Source organism: Ictalurus punctatus, chromosome 3, assembly GCF_001660625.3.
Source record: "Ictalurus punctatus breed USDA103 chromosome 3, Coco_2.0, whole genome shotgun sequence".
NCBI lineage: Eukaryota > Metazoa > Chordata > Actinopteri > Siluriformes > Ictaluridae > Ictalurus > Ictalurus punctatus.
Genome location: NC_030418.2, coordinates 7,826,645 through 7,849,084, shown reverse-complemented (window position 1 = coordinate 7,849,084; position 22,440 = coordinate 7,826,645). Strand labels below are relative to the sequence as shown.

At 39.5% G+C, this 22,440-nt stretch overlaps 1 protein-coding gene across 1 annotated transcript in view; it reads right to left on the bottom strand.

Annotated features, from left to right (window-relative positions):
• The window catches only part of tmem63ba (transmembrane protein 63Ba), a 51,480-nt gene extending 30,578 nt beyond the window's left edge, over positions 1–20,902 (bottom strand). Inside the window, exon 1 of the mRNA XM_017463713.3 lies at positions 20,580–20,902. The gene's annotated coding sequence lies outside the window, so the exon portion shown is untranslated. The remainder of the gene's footprint in view (positions 1–20,579) is intronic.
• Positions 20,903–22,440: the final 1,538 nt, after the last annotated feature.

Genomic DNA, 22,440 nt, shown 5'->3' with positions numbered 1-22,440 from the left:
GCCATTGATGAGCTGCTGTCCACCTTCTGCTCCAGTTCTGATCAACATATCAATAAAGCCTGCTCACTGCAAGCAACCTTCAGAGTAGACTAGCATGGGCCTAAAAATGCTTAGCAAGAGAAGAAAAAAAAAACCCACAAGTATGCTTTTGGAGAATTTGCAAGTAGCTCTGACGTACCATTAAGACGGGATAAGTTTTCCGGACATGTGTGAGTGTTGTTGCTGGAGGATGTCTGTAGTAATTCTGTTCAGAGGATAAGTGATCTCTGGATAAATCATACTTGCATCTCATATCTGATTGTTTTGCCCTTTATTATTACCGCTTGTTGCAGGAGGGTTTATGGCTGCACAGGTCATGCTGGATCATTAGCAGGTCACATGACCATAATATGAATGCAGGTTATACCTGTACTAGCAACTCGATAACAAAACAAAACAAAAAACAAAAACCCTGGAAACATTACTTCTCTAAAATATCTTGTGAAATGTGGTCTACATGTTATTGTTCTCTGTTTTATAAACAATAGATATGGGTTTCGGTTTGGTTTCAACAGGAGACAACAGAAAAGAGGAATCCTCTTTGCCTGCATAACACGATAGACTCTTTACAAGTATGTCAATCTGGACAGGATATGCATTCCCTGGGGCTCTCTCTACGGGACATTTTATCGACCTGTTTGACCATAACTTATGACCAAAAGCTAAAAGCAAGTGTTTTTGTTCATATTTATAAGCACAAAGTGGATAACATTATGTGTGTAAATTTGAAGTGGATATACTTAAGCAACGGCAGCATATTAAATAACAAAACTGTTCCTCGAATCAGGCCTGTTTACGTCTAGTCCAGCTGAACCCCATTATGAATGCAGGTTCAAAGACTGGGGTAATTAGTAACTATGAGGGCAAATACATTTTCACACAGGCTCAGTTAGTATTGGATAACTTTTTTGCTTCAATAAATAGCATTATCCTTCAGGTTTTAATACTTGTTTTATCTTCGTTTTAATTTCTGAAACTATTTAGTCGGAGATGTACACAAAAACAGAAGAAACCAACATTCGCCGATATTTACATCAGAGAGCAAAACAAAGCAGTGGCAATTAAAGGATAAAAAACATTAGGTCATGTACAGTCAGATAATTCAACAGCAGAATCACTTTATCAAGCTTTATAAACATAAACAAAAGTTTATAATGGCGTTACTTGTGAGCTAAAACTAGCCAGTGAAGTGTAACTAGCCTAGTGTATCTGCCAGGATAACGTTAATGTTACCATAACTAGATCGACCGGCAGGTTGATGCGTGAATTAAATAATTTGTTCCGACAGGTGTTGTACACAGCTTTATATTACTGAACATCATCACAGGAACAAACGAATACATTTTTGGCTAGCTTTCTATCTACTCGCCAAGCTTACCTTTTTATGTAACTAGATCCGTTCATCTATCACAGACAAATCCTCAGATTATTTATTTAACCTAGTTTATACAGACATGACCTATCCTATAATTAGGGGACGGATTCGGAGGTGACTAAAATCCCAGAATTACTCCAGTGATAACTGTATTACCCCACCTCCTTGTGTAAAGCTAATCCAGTCCAGATACAGCTTTAAGCCTCAAGTTAGCCAAAGACTTAAAGCCACTACTGCGTATAACAATTTGAGAGATTTTGCCATCTCTGGCCAAGGAAGCTAGTGGAAGAACATTTGATAATGTAAAGAACAAAACGATCGCATCTGTTCGCTTGGGGTGTTTGTATTTTATTACGTGATCTATGTTTATTGTCTAAACTGTGTATTTTGTTCAGCCTGGCAAACATGTTAGTTTACTAACTTAAGCCGGGTGCACACTGTGCGATTTTTAATAGTCCTTTGCAACTGCTGCTTGTTGGACTGTACGAACATGATCCCCGCTGTAAGCCATGTTATACTGTAGGATCTCAGTTGTCATTAATGTCACACTGTAGGATCTCAGTTGTCATTAATGTCACACTGTAGGATCTCAGTTGTACGACAGTCAAAAAAAATGGACGCATGCAAGAAGACTCGTACTGAGTAAGAGAAGCCACACTACAGGACTGTGCCTCAAATCTTCTGACAGTGCCAGAATTTAATCGGAGGAAAAATTTGATCGCAACGGCCATTAATCGTCTGTCGGGGAACATGTCAAACTAGTGATCAAAGACTACAGATTTTGGGATTATAGGGATCTTTTAGGATTCAGACGAGCAAATCGTGGCCAAAATCGCACAGTGTGAACCCGGCTTCACTCTAGCGATATAGCGTAAATAAACGGCAATATCCGAACAGTTTCAGTATAAAGGTTGTGTATAAGGTTTCAGGTCGAGTTTTCCAACATATCGTGAAGTATCTAAAGTATTTAACAAGCAAAACGAAACATTTGTGTATAGGTTTCAGTATTCACTCTGTTCCAATGTCCTCCATAATTATTGGCACCCCTCACGAAAATGAGCAAACGTTATTCTCCCAAAAGTCTAATACGTGATCTTGATGTTGCTCGTCTCCAAGACAGAGCGCCGCATCTATCTGGGATTATACAGCATACACGACGATCAGCTGCTGAAATAGAAGAATGGATCTGCAGGGTATATTAATATTTATACCGGGGTCTGTCTGAATACTCAAATTCTGATTGGCTGGAAGGTGTGTGCTCAAACCGTTCAATACACAGGTCGTTCCAGTCAGTTTAATCACCATTCTAAATTAATGCACTACCTATAAACAACTGTAACCATCATAACATACAGTTACAGCTGCATACTGTAGTTAAACTCACAGCTTCATTATTAGTAGAGGCGCGGCACAGACACAGGTAATTCACTCATGCGCAATCCCTCTCTCGCGCACTCTCTAATAACTATTTGTTATAATTCATTCAAATAAATGACACTACTTTATCTCGTTGTATGATTTAGAGCGGGCAGAATCCTAGATCTAATGACCCAAATATAAAATAAGTAATGAAAATTAACTGTTATTTTGATCCTTTCAGTCAAATTTTGCACTGCAAACATCAACAACAGCTTTCAATCATCAATGCTGGCAAGTGACCATGGAAAAAGTGGGATAATCCACGGCTAGGTGCGTGTTAGACGATTTTAACGCGACTTCACGTCGGGTGGTTCTTTTCCTTCACGCCGTGCATTAAAATCGTGTAACGCACACTTGACCGTGGATTATCGCACTTACATATACTCACTGCTTTCAAAAAAAGAAAAAAAAAGAAAGCAGAAAAACAACACAGACACTGCCTGCTGTCACAAGTTTGCTAAGGTTGAATCAAACAGATGCACCAATGTTACACAACCTTTGTGAATTGAAAAGAAAAAGTTAAACGTATCGGTACATGCTGTTTATGGTTAAAAAAAAAAAAAGGCCAGGCTAACATCCACACCCTGTCCTACTCTGAAGACTATAGCGAGAATATAGTTGTAGGAGCTTGCTTTGCTGCCTCAGGGCCTTGGACACTTAAAAACATTGAGAGAACAATGAATCGCAGTTCTTACAGCAGAATGTCAGGTGTCTCCTCTCCATCTGAACTAAAACGAGACCGTTCAGGAAACACACATGACCTCATTCATATTGAAGTGCTGAAAAGGGACTTCCAGTAGAAAATCCTAAAAAGTGACGTATCCTGAACCTAAAATAAATAGTAATTTATAATAATTATAGATAAATAAATAATTAGAGTCACTAACTTAGGGAAGTCCAGTCAGTTGACGAACCAAACGGAAAGAGCACATTCTTTGTCTCCTCAGTTAAATACGACAAGCTAAGCGGCATATCAATCTGCGCATGTGGATGCGGCTGCGCATGTGGTTTGAACTCTCCGATATTACTGGTGTGTTCGAGTCATGTTGCATAAGATCGCATTTATGATTTGAACGCACATGAATGGCACCACAAAGTCGTAACGGCAAGTGGGAAACTGGATTTTCTTTGAGCTCGGAGTTTCCGAGTTGGGCGCGTGACAGTAAGAACACATGGTGGAATCGACGGATACAATGTCTATAGTTGACGATAAACTTGCTGAAATCGAATGTTTAATCGTCTCAGAAGCAGATTTCAGTTAATCATGTTTAATATTATTATTAAGCTAATTTCCTGCACAAAATATGATAGCATTGTACAATTATGATATGTAGTTTACAGTGGCTTCCTCTTTTGATTAAAAATATTTTATAAAAGCTAAACACACCTGATGCGCATAGTTTGTTCTTCATTTTTTTAATGAAGTTAAAAAACCTTGCTGTATGTCCTGTAGTTAATTAAGAGAAGGTACACCATCATCTTGCTCCGACCAAGTGACTTGAACGCACTGGACATTGTAATTAGGACTTCCCAAGTACCCAGGACGACTTGAACGCACAGTAGCTGACACCACCTGGAAGCCCCGCCCCCTTCCCGCCATCTGACACGCTCTCGAGCTGGACTCGCAGCGCCCACTAGTTTGTTTGTTTTTTTTACCCCTCAATGGTAAATTCCAATGGAAAATGTTTTAAGTTCCTCATGTTTGAATTAGCTTTTCGAATTATACATTAGACAAGTATATAGTTAACATTACAACTACATAAAAAAAGATTAAATAGACCTACAACAAACTGACAAATCTAACACTTTACAAATAACATTAATGGTGATGATAATGAGAAAAATATTAGACATGGTGGTTTAATTTTTAAGCAGTCGGCACGAATTCAACTCGTGTAAATGTCGGCCATGTGAACATTAGACTTGTAGATTTGTAAACGGATTTGAAAATGGACATTTTCAACAGTTTACTGTGGATTACTGCCGAATCCATCGTCCAGCTGAGCTCTCGTGATTGCCGCTGCCAGCAAGCAGTTCCCGACTGTATAGCTGGTGATAATATTACACTCTTTCCTATTCTCCTTAAACCTGAAATGGTGGAAAAGCTCACTTTGCTGTCATCATCTCTGGTTCATTAAAGGGTTAATCGTGATTTTTTTTTTTTTAGGTTAATCAAGAGCAGGTAAAAGTAAATATTTCCCAATCCTATCACTCATTGCTTAACATAAATAAGCAGTGAAACTCACCAATGAGTCAATGCTAACAGTGGTGCTGATGGGACATTGCTCATTATCTCACATCCACTATATATAATAAACACCAATAAATAACAGCTTTAGCTTATTCAAGCTGATTTACAAAAGGCCACTAGTGTAGGAATCAATCGGTCAAAGATTGAGATCCGTTGATTTTCGGTCTGATCGGCAATGTTGTTTTTACCTAGCTGATACAGCAAACCGCTCAATGACGCAATTATCAATCTGTCCAGCCCAAGCAGACGCTAAATACAATGCAAAGAATTAACACCGCTAGCCTGACACGACACTTAAGAATAAATCATGCAACTGAATACGGTGAGTATCAAAAGCTAACAGACTCTGCGATCTTGGATAGCAACGCCGGCAGTAAGCATTTACTCTACTAGATCACCATCCATTCTTGCGTGTTGAGGATGTTGGAATCTTATTTCATTTGGAGCTGTGTTCTGCACTTCCTAGTCGGTGCTACTTTTCAAATGTCGCCCTTCCTAAGCTTCTTCAAACAGTTCACACCCACATAGATCACCTCTTGAAGAATAACATGACCTCACTGAAGCTTTACAAGCAATATATGTTGAGTTCTGTTGTTAGTCCCACGTCCATATTAAGCTTAACAGCTCGACAGTGGATCGATCAGACAGCGCCGCGTAACAGTAATCCCTGAATCATGGTGTTTAATAAGTAGGTAGCTTTTATTCATGGAAGCTTAACGTGAGCTCATTAAGCAAACGTTTTAACTGAAAAAAAGAGGGGAAAATCCCTATGTAAACAATGTGAATAATAGAGAAGTGAAAATTTACACTTTAGCTTGGATATACATTTTGGTAAAAACCAATGTGGGTGTTTCTTTTCAGAAAGCCAAAGAAACCAGTTCATTACTTCTGAAACAAAGTCTTTATGATTGTTTTTAAAACTGTATCTATTGGGGCTGACAACAACCCTGCACTCACCGTAAACATTTCTACATGGTTAAAGCTCTAGCTTCAGCTCTTTCCTTTCAGTTTGATGGGTGATGATAGTGTGTGAGTGTGTGTGTGTGTGTGTGTGTGTGGCGGGGGTTGGTTAACTGGTTTGCTCTTTGATCCCTGTTACGTGGACTTTACTTTTCATATTGATTACGTTGCTCGCCGTTTGTCTACTTCTTATCTGAACATTGAGACAAATAAAAAGCAAAAGTATTCTGCTTCCCAAACAGAGGAATCATCTGGAACAAAGTGTGCAAACATGCTCCGGTTACTTTCTATATAAAATTCGTTTTGTTATTACAGTAACGTTAACTTTATGAAGTCGACGGCTGCCTCCGGATTCAAATCTGTTACGGTTCCTTAAAAAAAGAAGGAAGAAAACAGTGGAATTAAAGAAGTCTGTTCTCTTCAGTAATCTGCCTGCTGCGAGAATGAGTGATCACGTTACACTGAATCTTACACCACTTGATTAAGTCTCCTGTATCTTATAGAGTGGAGTTAATGATCTTAAATATTTTACTTTTTATAAGTCTTGTCTCTCTTAAACAGAATGACTTTTAGATTTGTTCCTAGATCATAAAAAACAAATGTTATCTCTGGTATAAGGAAGCAGCCATAGTAAAAAACTTTATACACAGTAAACACCTTTATAGCAAACTGTTTCATTTAGCTTTTGTCTGGGAGTTTCTTTGGTTAGTTTCAACTAATCAGATAGTAAATAAGACTATACTATTCATCACATAGTATATTAATAAACTGCATAATTTATACACTTGATATAATAATAGTCATAACAATAATAACGATAATAATTAGGGCTACAACTATAGATTACGTTCATAATCGTTTAATCGATTATGTGGATTATTATTTTTTGACTAATCAGATAGAAAATGAGCTATTTATACATTATTTTTTGTGGATGCATAAAAGAAGCACTGATAATTAAACTACACTCCTAAATTAATAATAAAATCTCACTTTCACTGTACCGTATGGTTTCTGTTACTCACCTATTGTTTTACTTTATGTTTACTTTGAGCGTAGTGGTTTTATTAGACATTACAGATTTTACTTGCGCTCCCACTGTTTATCACCGCGTCTATACTGTCAGTGAGGAGCAACACGGCCTTGTTAATAATATCTCACTCATGGTATAATAAATTATATAACTTACGGTAGCTTTTAAGCAACTCCTCAACCCCTTGCACACAGTGGAGCATTTTGGATATAAACAGAAGTTTGTGCTCGTGCATCACTGTCGTGCTTCCGTCCTACACAAGCTCCGCTTTGTAAAGTTTACAGGTTACAATCTTCTTCAAGGTATTTCATATAAAATGCTCACACCCCGGAGGTGTGAGGCGAACGTGCTAACCACTAAGCAACTGTGCGCCTGTTCAATCACCTATAAAAAGTCCTAAATCTAAGATGAAGCTTTAAAGCTTCCTGGTAATACGATATAAAATGTTTTTTTTTTTTTTTAAATAATAATACTACTAAGGATCTGTTATTAAAAAAGCATTTTACAAGAATTAAGAAATATGCAGCATACATGACTCCATCCATCCATCTTCTACCGCTTACTCCTTTTCAGGGTCATGGGGAACCTGCAGCCTATCCCAGGAAGCATCGGGCACAAGGCGGGGTACACCCTGGTCAGGGTGCCAGTCCATCGCAGGGCACAATCACACACCCATTCACACACCCATTCATACACTACAGACACTTTGGAGACGCCAATCAGCCTACCATGCATGTCTTTGGACTGGGGGAGGAAACTGGAGTACCCGGAGGAAACCCCCACAGCACGGGGAGAACATTCAAACTCCGCGCACACAGGGCCCCGGCGGGACTCAAACCCCAGACCCTGGAGGTGTGAGGCAAACGTGCTAACCATTAAGGATAAATAAGCATTTTACAAGAAATAAGAAATAAACGGGATACATGACTAACTACAATTTAATAATGATAAGTAAAAGCTACAAAAAGTCCTAGTTTCAGCCTGATCAGAAACACAAAAACCTCACCACAGCTCTAGCGCTAGAACTTCCCTCATCCAGCTAGTTTAAAAACCTCCACAGATCAGCGGAGCATAGCGCTGCAACGTGCAGGAGTAGCGTTCACATCACGCCTGGTTTACTGAAGTACATTAACTTCCTACTAACACGCTTCACTGGGAGGCTTATTAAAGCATTTAGGGCTTAGACTGCAGTACGAAGAGGGTGTTAAACTCTGCGCTGCTGCTGCTGCTGTAACCCCGGATATGAAGCCTTCACAGCCTGAGAAGTCTTCTGCCCTCAAACAAACCACGTTGCAATCTTCATTTACCTGCGCTATGGGTTATGAATAGAAACGTGCCAAGTGGCGTGATATAACTAAGACGGTGGCCTCCCACATCGCTAAAGATATGCTCCCTGTTAGAGAAAAGGAAAATCTGAAATTATAGTTTATTTTAATCAGTCTGGACTTATTGTTGTAAACAACTGAAGGAGCATTCTCAGACAGAGAGATAGGCCTATTTCTATTAAAAATAGGCTATTTCTTTTATAGAATTTTTGCATTTACATATATACAGATATATTGTGCAGCTGTGTATTTTCAAACAAGGAAGGAAACCCTGCATTTTTCTTTGATCCCAGTCTGTTTTAATAAAAGCGCTCGTAACTTTAACTTACAACTGAACATTTCGCTCAGCTTATAGAAAATACCGAGATATATATCGCTTAATCGCCATTCAGCCTAAAAATACCAAGATATGATTTTTGGTCCATATTGCCCAGCCCTAATCAGACGTAAACAGATGAATCATTTTTATGAAAACTTTGGTAGCACTGCCATTTCCTCTACCAAGTAGGGTTGTCCCGGTACCATAAACATGTCTTACGATACTATACCAGCTGAAGTGTCACGATTCCAAGTAGTATCTCGGTATCATGCAACGTTGGGTAAATTACTCAAAAATGTAATACACTACAGATTACTAATTACTACTTTAAAATTGTAATCTGAATACATTACTGATTACTGCATGTAAAAAGTAATCAGATTATCAATTACTTTACATTTACATTAGTTTCAAAACCAAAAACTTACAAAAAATACACTACAAAATGAAACTCATCGTTCTGTCATTAATTTTATTGCACATGCACAGAAAAAGTTGTCTCGGGTGTTGTCACTGTTTGTAGGACTACCAGACTGATAAAACATAAAACTTTTCTAACTAGACTGGTTTGGTGTCAATAGCCAAGGCAAGGCACAGCTAAGCTATCATTGTCTGGGTTTAGCTGCTACAGTGCCATGCAAAGCACATGTTATTTCCATATCATGTACATGTAAACTGGAACTCATGTAGACATTTACACACCTTGTTTTCATGCTCAGCATCAGAGGATATTACTGTTTCAGTTTCAACCCATTTACTAGTTTAAAAAAATTTGCGTATATCAATTTTTCACTGACCACACTGACTGTGAGCTAGCGTTTGGCAGACTTGAGAACTGTCAGCCAATAAGACACGAGTATTTCCACATATTTTACTGTAAACCCTTTCTGATTGGTCTCGCCTCCATTCACTGAAGATATAATATTACAACACCATTCAGTTACGTAGCGACAAACCGCTCCAAGTGGAGAATTATTCAGGGATAAAAGGGATTTATTTTAAAAATACATTTCACTTAATATTGTTTTCTTAACAATAAATTTGTAATGCAAGTAACAATTTTATTGACATCAGTAACTAATCAAATTACATACATTTAAAATGTAATGCATTACATTACTGTCATCATAAAAAGTCATTAGATTACTGGAAACATCTTGTGCTTCTGCCTACACATCCAAGGTAAGCACACAGCGTGGTAGTACCACTCCCAGCCCCTCTACGCCGTGTGTTTCTCTTTGTGCAGGGACCGTGCACCCAAGACTTTTCCAGCCGAGGTCTCAGTCACTCCGAGGTCTCCACCTCCGGTGTTTGAGATCCCAACTACGAACCGCTTCGCCCCTCTCCGTCAGACCAGACCAAACGCTGTGATCGTCGGGGACTCCATTGTGCGAAATGTCCGCGTCGCTTCAACAAAGGGTAAGGTGCACACACATTGTTTTTCTGGTGCTCGTGTCCTTGATGTCGCTGCGCAGGTATCCGGGATCCTGAAGAAGGACGAGTGCCTTGGAGCGGTTGTGCTGCACGTGGGGGAAAACGACATCAGGCTGTGACAGACGGAGGTTCTGAAGAGGGACTTCGCCAGCCTGATCGAGACGGTACGAGGCAGATCACCCACCGTGAAGATCATCGTCTCTGGACCTCTTCCCACATACAGACGTTGAGCTGAAAAGTTCAGTAGACTTCTTGCTTTAAATGACTAGTTAGTTTCTTGGTGTAATGAACAGAATCTGCTGTTTGTTAATAACTGGAATCTGTTCTGGGAGCGTCCTAGGTTGTTCCGTCCTGATGGCCTGCACCCCAGCAGCCTCAGAGCGGAACTGCTGTCAGACAACATCTCCAAGACGCTACACACCAAGTGACTGCCTACTGTAAGTACATCTTCCTACAATAACAACATTAATCATAAGAAATGTTCAATTAATAGTTCAACACCTGTAGTACATACTATAGAGACTGTGTCTGTTCCCCGAGCTATACAAATACATAGAAAATTTCGGAAAGTTTGTTTTAGTAACCTAATTAACATAAAATTAAATCACACTGAATGCACATCCAGCACCTTTAATCTGAAGTTAGGACTATTGAACATTAGATCTCTTGCGTCTAAGGCTCTTGTTTTGTTAACGAAATCATTACTGATCAGGAATGTAACTTAATTTTTTTTACCTTGGATTAAACCAAACGAGTACATAGCATTAAATGAATGCAGTCCTCCTGAATACAGTTATATACATCAGCCTCGTTCAACTGGTAGAGGAGGAGGTGCTGGTCTCATCCATAGTCAAAATCTAGGCGTCACACAAAAACCTAGTCATAAATTTTATTATGTTGTAATTCTTTATACCAGTATAACTTATGTAGCCACAAAAAATAACTCAATTCCTCTAATTATTATTTATAGACCCCCAGGGCCATATACTGAATTTCTTAGTGAATCTCAAACCTGGTTGCTTCTGTAGATAAAGCATTAATCGTCGGTGATTATGTATTAGTGTATGAATGTATTAGTCAGGATTTAGACCTCATCATAGCACAGAGACAGCGTTAGTTAAAGTAGTAAATGACCTACTACTGGCCTCTGATCAGGGTTGTGTCTCGCTGCTTGTGTTGCTTGACCTTAGTGCAGCTGTTGATACTATAGATCATACTATTCTCCTTGATAAATTAGAAAATGTTGTTGGTATTAAGGGAACAGTCCTCTCCTGGCTCAGGTCCTATTTGACCGATCGTTATCAGTTCGTAGATGTAAATGGAGACTTCTCCACGCATACCGAGGTTAAACCTTGTGTTCCACAAGGTTCTGTTTTAGGCCCACTGCTTTTTACTTTATATATGCTACTTCTAGGTCAAATTATTCCTAAACATGGAATCAGCTTCCACTGTTATGCTGATGGTACACAGTTGTATGTTTCAGTGAAGCCAGAGGTCAGACAGCAGCTTAGTAAAGTTGAGGATTGTGTAAAGGACATTAGATGTTAGATGCTAACTTCCTTTTACTTAATTCTGATAAGACAGAAGTACTTGTGTTAGGACCACGTGTAGCTAGAAGTAAGCTTTCTGATTACATAGTTACTCTGGATGGCCTTTCTGTTTCATCATGTGCAGCAGTAAAAGACCTTGGTGTGATTATTGACTCCAGCCTATCATTTGATGCTCATGTAGATAATATTACTAGGATAGCCTTCTTTCATCTCATTTCAAAATATTTCTAAGATAAGAAATATATTGTCACTACGTGATGCAGAAATATTAGCTCATGCATTCGTCACCTCTAGACTAGATTACTGTAATGTCTTACTGTCTGGATGTTCCAGTAGGAGCATAAACAAACTCCAGTTAGTCCAGAATGCAGTGTTTAAGTCTAGGCTTAAAATGTATTTGTTTACTCAAGCCTACCATGACTAAACTTTCTGTTACGCTAAGAACAATCCTAACAATCTCTTCTCTCCCGCTCTTCTTCTGTCGAGCCACACACGATTTTATGGAGATACTAGAGATCCTGATCCTTTCTGCTCTCCGGACCTGCCTGATCCGTTTCGGATGTCCTACCTCAGGATGGAGCTCTCATCTACTCCAATTCCAGATTGCTGGGACTACGGCTGCTTCAAGGCCAAACAGACTTCATCTAAATTCATAATGAACTTTTTCACACTATCTGCTGTTACCCAGATGAGGATGGGTTCCCTTCTGAGTCTGGTTCCTCTCAAGGTTTCTTCCTCTTAACATCTTAGGGAGTTTTTCCTGGCCACCGTTGCCACCAGCTTGCTCAATTAGGATAAATTCGCACATTTAATATCTGTATACCGTGTTGATATTTCTGTAAAGCTGCTTTGAGACAATGTCTATTGTAAAAAGCGCTATACAAATAAAATTGAATTGAATTACAGCAGCGCGTTACTTGGTAACGCGTTACACCCAACTCTGATACCACGCGAAATTGTGTTAATTCATAATTCAAATCTACAAAATGAAATAATTTACAGAAATACATACACACACACACATTATATATATATTTATATTTATATATATATATATATATATATATATATATATATATATATATATATATATGAGAATAACTGACAAGCAACTAATTCAATGTGCTACATATTTCATCGATTGTTCTCTAGAGCAATGAAATCATGCAAACGGAAACTGTCCTCAGAGTACTAAGAAAGAAATCTTTAAAGATTAAGGTAAAGAATTTAGGTTAAATGATGTGTCTGAAATCTTTGTGTGTTGTTCACATATAACATTACTTACATAACTGATGCTTTACTATCATGATACTATGGTAGTACCAGTAAGCCATACAACCCTACAACAAAGAACTTGAATCAGCAAGAAAAAAAAAAGAAATTCAGAAATCTCATAACTGAAAAAAAACCCCCAAAACACACAATGTTGTTTCTTTTGTGGTTAAATCACTACAAAAAGCTAATTACCACAAAAAGCTAATCATTGAAAATGATTTGACGGTCGCGTTAAAGTCGCCACCATGGCAACATTTTGCCTTCTCAGTCTTTCATGAAGTCTTTCATCAACGTGTGTGTGGTGGAGAAAAGCAGGCTGAAACACAATAAACCTGTGAGCATACATACACAAAGATCACAAGCACCTCCAGATAAAGAAACAACCCAAAACTGCAATTCATATAAAACTAAACCATCCAGGCCTGTGAGATCATGTGAAATACACCACCCCTAACGACCGCTGGCTAACGACAGCGTCGCTCGTAGCTTTGGAGGAGTGTCAGCTCCAACTGGCATGTGTGTACAGGGTACTGCTGACATACCCAACATGTGTCGTGTACCTGTAACTTCATTACACAAAACAAACAAACAATGAAGATGATTACAAGACAACCGCAGCTTACTTATTAACAAAGTCAGGAACGCTGGAGTGTAAATAAACCTACAGAACCTACAAAACAAACAAACAATGAAGATGATTACAAGACAACCGCAGCTTACTTATTAACAAAGTCAGGAACACTGGAGTGTAAATAAACCTACAGAGTTATTAGTAACTAAAGCTTATAAATGAAATGTAAACTGTAGTTTGACAGTCGCTCCATCTATCTGCGATTCCCAATACTATCTTCACTCGTCTCAGGCAGCTCTCCTGCATCACAAGTGCAACAGGAGCTCATTTCAGAAATGGCCGTTCAGCTGGACCTGCACCCTGTTATATGACAGCATAAAGGTTAAAAGTGATGGAGAGAATAAGCAGCGCATGAGCCATCGCCCTGATGAGCCTTTACTACACGAGTTTTATACGAGCCACTTCAGGGCTTTGTATTATTCATAGCTCGACCTCAGAGTGTTATCAGATCACTATTTTGTACAAGAACATACAACTTTAATGAATTTAACTGAGCTAAACTAATATAAACTGTAATATAAATCATTAGAGATATGTAGAATTAAGACATTTCTAAAATGAATTTCCAAAATATTATATTTTCAACGTTCAAAACTGGAAAAAAAAAAAAGAATAAATAAAAATCCCTAATGGGGTTTCATGGAACGCCTCTCAGGATTCAGCACTTCTGTGTGATTCTTATACAGGTTTTCACTTGTAACACCGCTGCTTAAATTAATCATCTTCAGCATCATTCAGTCAATAGTACACTCTGTACAGGATTTCGTGGAGGGTTTTTTTTTTGTGATTGTTGCGGATAGAATTTTTTTTTTTCCCCAAAATGTGATTCTTGTGCTTTTTTCTCATTTGTTTTGCACAGTCTTTCACAGTGATGTTTGTTGGTAAAGGAGACGTTTTAGCTGTACTCATGTTCGACGCACATGAATCGAAGAGGGCTTTGACTGATGAGGTCACATGACATGTCTTGGCCCAAATCTATGGAAAAATCTGCGGTAATTCTGAAAAATGACAAGTTCCTCTGCATCTCCTTGATTTTCCATTCATTTCTGTGACTGCATTAACCTGGAGAGACTGATAGTTGACTCTTGTTCATACATGTATTTATTTCACCAGAAGCTCACTTAATCTTTGTATAAAACAGCTTCCTGATGCATTTTCACCGGTGCGACCGCATTTTCCAAAATTCGGTGTACTCAAATAATTGCTGACATTCTGTTTTACTAATTAAGACTCATCTTTCCTATTGATCAAAACTGTGCTGTAACCATATGCACGAGTGATTAGGCGATATGCAGGAACCGGCTGAAGTAAAGCAGAAGCTGAAAGCTGTGCTCTGACAAAATCTAATCATGCCAGGTTTGCCTCGGGGCTGCAGTGCAGAGCTGCACCTCGCTTTAACACACAGGACGCAACTCGATATACGAGTTTCAGTCTTCTAAAACCAAATAGGCTTATAAGAAATGACAAAGTAGGATGTCTCATTTGTTGCATATCTGCCAACGCTGTTATGCAACGGAGTTTTTTTTTTTTTTAAATGATCATGTATAGGAAAAATACAGACTCAATGTCCTCTTAGTGAATGTCCTGCAATATCCAATGAGGCCAGAGGGACTCAAAGTGGAGTCCAAATTCAGGGTAATATACCCATGCACCTGTTTGACCGGTCACGTGAAATGAACGTGTTTAATCCAGGGTTTTCACTAGGTTTTCCGCCGGCTTAGGTGCTCTCTGGGCTCCGGGAAGTTGTGGTGGTTTGAAATCATTTGAATGAAATATGGAGTGATTTTTTTAAGCACCTGTTTTACATAATAATCCTATGGAGTAGACTGTGTTTTCAAACACACCCTGGGCTTCTTGGCCCTGGGACTGAAATTACCACATGCAGTTTTGCACTCGGGTCTCCTTTGAACAGTGGACTAGTTCAACAAACAGACTTCATATAAAACCATAATGAACTTTCTTTTACTTCCACACTATCTGTTGTTACCCAGATGAGGATGGGTTCCCTTCTGAGTCTGGTTCCTCTCAAAGTTTCTTCCTCATATCATCTTAGGGAGTTTTCCCTCGCCACTGGCTTGCTCAATAGGGATAAATCCACACACTTAAAATCTGTATCCTGTGTTTATATATTTCTGTAAAAAGTGCTATATATTACAATTTATATAAATTGTAAAAAGTGCTACACAAATAAAATCGAATTGAAATTGAATTGAATTTTGGGATGCCCTCAACTGCGGTTTTCATCAGAAAAAGACTAGATACTATTTATACTATTGGATACTGACGATAGTTTGGTCAAGGTTTCTTTATGTAACGTAGCTATGTTAGCCGTTTCTTTAGTTCAGCAGGCTGCATTACTTATATCTTTCCTCTATCTGCTACAGCTATTGTTAACATCCACAAGAATTACTCCTGAACAAAAAAGTTTATACTTCATTTATTCTTTTACCTTATCAATAGCTTGCAACTTGCTTATCATAGTCGATGGCTGTAACTACCATCCCAAGGTAACGGTACAGAGAAATATCTAATCAGCTGTTTGATTATCTTGGTGAAGAGCATCTGTCCCTCAACAATCACGCTAATGTTCGTCCCAACACTGATTTTTGATAGGCCGGTCATTCCTGTTGCCAGCTTTCCTTTCCGTTTGAGATCGAGTCACCTCTCTGGTTATTTATTTATTTTCAGCAAGTAGAATACTCTCACCGTTGTTTTCACAGTCAATCCGATACGTCGTCCAAATGGCTTTTTACGGTCGTTTGACTTAAGGTGCTCTGCTCAAGCCTTTCTATTGTAGGGAAAATAACTCAATATCAAGTAGCAGTATCAATAATGTCAACTCAGATCTGATCAGAATTTCACCAGCTCAAATATCACGATACAAAACACTACTGAGACGATTATCTTGCATCAGCGATCTTTCTGTTTAATATCAATCATGAGCTCTAGCTCTTCTTAAACACTAGAAGGCAGCACTAAAGGTAGAAGCATACAGAGCATGAAGTTTACGAGGGGAAACCTATATGCCTCAAAGCATATCCAAAAATTCCTGAGTATAGGGCAGCATGATTCCTGCCCCAACAGACCAATATTAGTGCTTGCTGCAGTTCTCATTTTCAACCACTGAGTAAAATAACTCCGCGGAAGCTAAGGGGGCAGTGAGAGTACCATGCCATGGATTAAAAATGGCCACTTAATGGAATTGAAAAAGTATGGAGTTTGTAAATGAGGTCTTTATGAAGATTAACAATTGTTGAACCACTCTGCAACAGCTGCCCCTATGGAGAAGCTGCCCCTGCTTTTGAACTTTCAACTGAAAAACACACTAGGGTCCATCTATCAATTTCCATCTATCCCTTCATCGATCCATTTTCCATACCACTTATCCTACACGGGGTCATGGGGGAGCCTGGAGCCTACCCCAGAGAGCTCGGGCACAAGGCACGGGGTGCCAACCCCATCACAGGGCACAATCACACTCACATTAACACACTACGGACAATTTAGAGATGCCAATCAGCCTAGAGAGCATGTTTTTGGACTGGGCGAGGAAACCGGAGTACCCGGAGGAAACCCCCGAAGCACAGGGAGAACATACAAACCCCTGGCACACACGGTGGAAGCAGGATTTGAACTACCTATCCACAACCCCGGAGGTGCGAGGAGTGTGGTGTGAGGTGTCGATAAGTGATTAGTCAAATAATCAGTCAAACTTTTAAAAAGTCAGGTTGTGATTTCCACTACTGTGAGAAATTTTTTTTTAACCCACACTGTTACAAGACAGAACAGCACACTAATCTACCATGTAACTCTAGGGCCCAGTTGTTCAAAAGTAACCTGATTGGATTTTGCCTATCGGATTGGATCTAATCTTGAAAAATGGGTTGTTGAAAAGAAAACAAATCAGATTAGATCATGTATTCCAATCTTTCTTTTGATCTGGATCAAATCCTCAGGATGTGTTGTTCAAAACTTTTTAGCTGGATTGGGATACCTGTGATCCAAAAAACTCCGAATTATCCTGATCCCAGCAGAAGGGGGAATTCAGGGAGGATTTTTTATTACCGGATGTAATAAAATCAGCATCTATCTACTGCTCTGATAAGCTAAGCATGCTAGCTGGACTTACGTCTTAGCTCCTGCTATCTGTGGTAAAACTTCGAGCTGGGATGTCTGTGGTCATGAGCTCACGAACGTGTCTGCAACATTTCAGGTAGACAGGTTTCTGCAAAACAGCGTCTGCTTGGCGGTGTGTAACGCGGCTCAATACGGTCTATGAGCCTACGAAATCCAAAGTCCTCCCCAACAGAGAACGGCTGATCATCTGAGGCAATAAATTCCACTGTTTTCTCTGTAATGCCATTTGCAATCATTTGCTAATTTCTTTGCTTTTTCAAAGACTGTGGCAACCGATGATGTTTGTGTGCTAGTAGAGGACTCTTTTTTTTTAAATTTATTTATTTTATTAAAGTGTTGTTGTTATGCTGTACTCTGCATATTGAACATCGTGGATGTCGTGTTTTCAGGTGGTGTATCAGACCTGTTGTGAAGAAGTGCTTCGGCACTGTACCCCCTTTGGAAATTTCTGCTGAACAAACGCTGCAGATTGCAAATTTTATGTCCTTACTTCATAACTTTGAAGTATTTCCAAACTGCTGACACGATCGCCCTTTGCTGGGTAGCACTGTAACCGTCGGCTAGATCGAGAGTGAAATCTGAGCGCTGAGCTTTGAGGGGCGGGGCGTGGCGGGATGTATTTTCTGCTCATATTTTCAGCCAAAAACCGAAAATGCTGAGTTTTGGTGCATCACTATTTGTGAATAATGTATATTTGTTTGTTTGTAGGAAGGGGATGTTTGTATTGTTTTATTGTGCTGTTTTCTGTCTCTGCAAAGAAAAACACTAACCTGTTGTTCTTAATGTAGCTAGTAGCATGAAAGGTGTGTATCTGGATCAGGGAGAGCCGATCCAATGGATTACTTGATCCTGGATAGCAAATCCGGATCCGGATCATTAAGTATTTTGCTATTTAACCCTGATGCTTTACAGAAGCATTAAAGTCCCCGTAATGTGCCCTGAAACATGCAGCGTTATTCGATGCGTTGACGTAATTTCCACTGAAACAGGAAATCACGGTGGGACAAATTGAGTAGCTCCTCCCCCTTTTTAAATAGCCAATAGCATCTAACTTTCCTCACATCCCCAGCTAAGCCATACTTGACTGGCACTTTCCAACTGCACAGTATGGCTCGACTGTGCTCTGCTCCCTTTTTGGGGGCTTTCCATTGTGGATAGTACCTGGTAGCTGGTACTGTTTTTTCGAGCCACCACGGTCGTGATTCTGAGCGAGCCGAGCCGATACTAAAAGTGAGCCACATGCTGTGGGAGTAGAGAATTCTCCTTAACGAGTAGTTCTGTATTCTGCCTGAATAAACGTGTCATTTAATACAGACTTTGTGTATGGAAATATTCTATTAATTGAAAATTATGCATCATTTATCTGGTTACAGATAAAATTACAACAAAAGTTTCCGTATTAGAATTTTACATCTCGCTTGTTACTGATTTCCAAACAGGAGTTTATCAAAATCGCCCCTGTCGCCGCGGAATCTAACCGAAGTCATATCGATTATGATTATCGGTCTAAACCGCCGTTATTTTACATGCTTTACAGGGTCCGTGTTCTGTGAACAGGAAAGACATTTGGGATACGGCCTGACCATGTATCAGTACAGAGCTTCGATAATACAACATTATTCTTGCGTGAAGGCAAGTGGAAGATGGCGCCCGCGTCAAGGCAGCATTAAAGTGCAGTGGAAACGCACGCTCAGAATATAAAGCGAGCCGAGTCGTACCGTGTGGTGGAAAAGTGCCTTACCACGGACTCGAGCCCGAGCAATAACATCAACGAATTCAAGTCATTTCCTTCAAAAGCAACTAACAGTTAGAAAACGGAATATAAAACACACGCGTTCGAACAGGCAAAGACACTTTCACGACCCGTGCTTGCCAATATGATTTCTCTCGCTCAACAATGGCAACTTCGGCAAGGTGATCTGCATAATGTTTAGGGGGCGTATCACTCTCTGAGACAACTCATTATTCCTGACCAATAGATGAACAAATCATTCAGAGAAAGAAAGAGAGAGAGAGAGAGAGAGACCGACCGAGAAAGAGAGCGAGCGAGAGAAAAAGAGAGAGTAAGAGCGAGAGAAAGAGAGAAAGAGGAGAGAAAGAGCGAGAACATTTTGAATGCATACATCATCTAAATGTGAGTTTGCCAGTGTTTTGGAGAACATGTAGTTAAATGTAGTTAATAGAGGACTTTAGGCTGATGTTCACACTAAAAGCCACAGGAAGTCAGTTTTAATTTCATGCGGACTTTAAAGTCAGTTTAGGCAAATGATCAACATCATCATCATCATCTCCATCACCATCAGTGGATCACTTAGCGATTGGGGTCTAACTTAATTTGTCATGACTATAATAAAAGCCACAAAGCGGGATGGATGGATGGATGGATGTTTGTGGGATGGAAACTCGCGTCTGTCATCACAGAAAGGAAAGAGAAAGCGCAGAAATATGAAGTGTTTTATATCGCTGTGGATTTTCGAGGTCATGTGAAAACACGTCCTCAGCGACCCTGTAACTGACCGTCTGCTTCTTCCAAACATTTTTATTCATCAGTTTTCACGTCTCTGCACAAATCCCGTCTTCAAACTCACAGACACACATTGGTAATTATCTAAACGAGTGAATGCTTGCTAAGCAGCTAGTCCTCTATTCAGACAACAGGCTTTCACTCAGTAAATATAAATACAATACAGCAACGACGGCTGGCGTTGTTGCTGTTGTTGTTATTGTTTTCAACATTATCCGTTGTTACACTCCACTTTCTTCTCAGTGCCACGCTATAATAAAGTGTTATCTTTCTGAATAAAAGAATGCTAGCCAAGCAGCTAACTCACCTCAGTGGAGTGTTGAAAGCAGGCACGGCGTTAGCAGCGATGCTAAATCTCTTCTCAGGCTGAGAATGAAGCGCGAGGCGCTGAGGGATTGATTCCCAGGACGTCCTGTGCTAATGTCTTCTAGAACAAAAACGCTCAGAACCGCCACAAACCTAAAGAACACGCGATATAATCCATTTCCAACGAGTCCCAAACCGACACTAAAATAAAGGCAGAATAAAAAGAATAATAAAATAAATAAATAAATAAATACACCGGCTGTGATAAAAGTTGCGTCGAGCTGGCTGGTTAGCTGAAAGCCTGAGCGGGGCGGATAGTGAGGGTTGCCAGATCGGAGGCAAAAAAGTCCACAAAACAACAACAACAAAAAACAGGACTCAAAACCGCCCCAAGACAAACACTACTGTTTTTAACCTCCAGTATCATGACTGTTAATATGAAAATATATCATAATACACTCAATAAAGTAGTAAAATATGCAGTTTCCCCAAATCATTCTTAAACCAAAGTAAAGTATATAAGGAATAAAACACTCGTGGAGCACGCTGTTATAGGAAAATAATCAGCAACAGGGTAAATCGACACAAAGCAGAGTGACTGTTACTGACGTCTGAAGTGTTTTTTACTCTTATACCACAGTAATTTGTTAATGATTCAATATTTTAATTTACTAATGACATCGATGACATTTGTACACTACATGACCAAACGTTTTTGGACACACGACCATCACACCCATGTGTAGGCCTTCTGAAAACCGTTGCCACAATGTTGGAAGCACACAATTGTCTAGAATGCCCTTGTATGCCGTAGCGTTACAACTTCCTTCACTGGAACTAAGAGGCCCAAACGTGTTCCAGCATAACAATGCCCCTGCACACACAGTGAGCTCCATGGTTTGCCAAGATTGGTTTGGAAGAAGCCCATGATGAACTTTGGGATGAACTGGAACGCTGACTGCACCCCAGACCCCCTCACCCAACATCAATGCCTGACCTCACTAAGGCTCTTGTAGCTGAATGAACACAACTCTTCACAGCCACGTTCCAAAATTTAGTGGAAAGCCTCCACAGAACATTGGCGCTTATTATAACAGTAAAGGGGGAATATATCTGGAATATGGGATGTTCAAAGAGCACATATGGGTGTCGGGTGTCTGCAAACTTTTGGCTATTATAGTGTAATTATATCTAATGTTGTGAGATACCCATGAAATAATTTAGTTCCTATTATCCCTTACATTGTAGCGGCTATAAACAGTCGTTCCCTGACCAGCCTCTCTTTTTAATTCTCTTTCTTGAAGTTAACAAAGAAAGAAAGAAAGAAAGAAAGAGAGAGAGAAAGAAAGAAAAACCCAGGAGCTTGTCAAGATACAAAAAACCCCCAGAAAGTCCACCAGAAAGACTCTCATGTAGTAGAAAGCTTGGTGTTACAAAGTGCTGACACCAGAGCCTACATGTACATGTAAAATAAACATCTCCTTACAGGACGCTTCATTACATCAATGATTATACATCTTTGTTAAACGCCATGTTGTTAAAATCTGTTTAATATTGGGTTTCGATTATGTAAAGAATGATCTGTAAATATAGAATCAATAACACTTTGGAAAGGGAACATTAATATAAAACTATGACTTGAATTATGGCCAAAACGACTGCAAGCGCTGTTATAGAAAATTAACCAACACGTTCTGACCAATCAGAAGGAGACAACTGAGGCAACTGAACAGAGAGGGTTACAGGTCTTGCTCAAAGGCCCAACGGTGACAGTGTGTTGGTGCTGGGATTTCAACACTAACTAATTATCAGTACAGTGTATGCACTCTGCGTGGAATCGGCGTTTGTGGCAACACTGAAAC